This window comes from Aplysia californica, unplaced genomic scaffold, assembly GCF_000002075.1.
Source record: "Aplysia californica isolate F4 #8 unplaced genomic scaffold, AplCal3.0 scaffold00357, whole genome shotgun sequence".
Taxonomy (NCBI): domain Eukaryota; kingdom Metazoa; phylum Mollusca; class Gastropoda; order Aplysiida; family Aplysiidae; genus Aplysia; species Aplysia californica.
The window spans coordinates 780,286-781,942 of record NW_004797627.1 but is presented as its reverse complement, the minus strand read 5'-3'; positions in this window follow the sequence as shown (position 1 = coordinate 781,942).

The window sequence follows — 1,657 nt, the reverse complement described above, 5'->3', positions numbered from 1 at the left end:
CATCGCCACAGAAATAGCCTGTTCGCCCCTATCGGGCCACTCCATAAGCAGTCACAAGCTTTGGTTAAGTAAGCTTAAAGTGAGCTGAAAGAGTCTACCAATAGAGTTGAAGGGAACATGTGCATAGCAGTCAAAACTGTTTCATTGCCACATATACCCTGTTCCCCCTTTCGAGCCACAGTTATATGCAGTCACACTCGCTGATTATGTAAGCTAACTTTTATACTGGTCGAGTCTACCTCACAGATGTGAGGGGAACTAACTCCTAATAATATCTTGACTGCTGAGAGTGCTTGTTTGGTTTTTTTCTCGACTTTTTAACGTCCTATAATCAGATCGTGACCTCGATTATGACACCGGCTCCAGGCCGCGAAAAGCTAGACAAAAACAGCCAAATGTGAAATTAATAATTGGTATGCTCTACCAAAGTGTTTAGACATGCCTTTGTAGTACTGACATCTCTGCTTCTTTCCTTGGTGTTCGTGTAATCAAATCTAAAGTTAAATTTAAGGTTAGTTAGAATAAATACTTAATAAAATACTTTCCCGGTTATTTTAGCGGTTGAATATATATGCATACAACATGAATTCAGGATTTGTTTTCATTCACAACTCAGGGTTGCCGCCTCCAGTAAGTAAGATTCTTGTGACTTGTGTGAGGGTCATATCTCCTGGCCCTATCTAGTCCCATCTCACTTTGATTACCCTGTCAAACAAGTCAGCCTTCGCCCCTGCCTACAACAGAAAAGTTTCAGGGTGAAAGGCAAGAGGAAGACCGAGAAAGACCTGGATCCAGGGTGTGAAAAATACAATGAAAACATAAAATATCCCACCCAGCCAGGCCATCAAACTTGCTAGAGACAGGAAGCTCTTTCTCCCCTCGATGCCCTCGGGGTACAAGAGGACGGATAAAGTAAGTAAAGTAACTAAGCTGATCGACTTCCTCACAAAGTATATTACAATGATGCTTTCTGTTGCATGGATGTTCTTATTTAAGTATATTTCTGCGCGGCTTTTCGCTAATATTATTTTTTTTTTTTTTTTTTAAAGAAAAAATATCGCTGGTGGAGTGATGAAACCTCGCAACCCCAGAAAGGAAAATTTTACAGGAGAGACAAAAAACTGATTTACTCATTAACAAAATGACCTATGTGAACCAAAGTTGGTACAGATAAATAAAAACACCTTAGAAACGTGGTTAGTACATAAAAATAACTTTTCTACTGTTTAAATGGTTACGCTGTGGGATGCGAGGTTTCATTACAACATTTTTGTCGTGATGAAACCTCGTAGTCAGCCGGCGGGTGGGTTGTGAGGTTTCATCAGGACAGAGTTTGAGGGTTGCGAGTTTTCTCGCTGCTCATTTGGTTGCAGTATGCGTCTGTTGTTTGGAACGCCACATAGTGATGAAGATGTTTCTTCAAGATCAATTAGCTTAGAGTTGGATTCCCGGCCAACTGAAGTCAAATAAATGTGTGTTATCTGCAGAATTTGGGTTTGAAACCTCAAACGGATCAGCGATTTTTGCAATCTGTTTCTATATAATTTTCCAGGATTAGATCTGGTTACTTCCATTTTTAACAAAAGCACAAATGAATAGTATATCTTTGCAACATGGTCTCTGGTTGCACTACAGATGGCTTTCACAATGGAAAGAA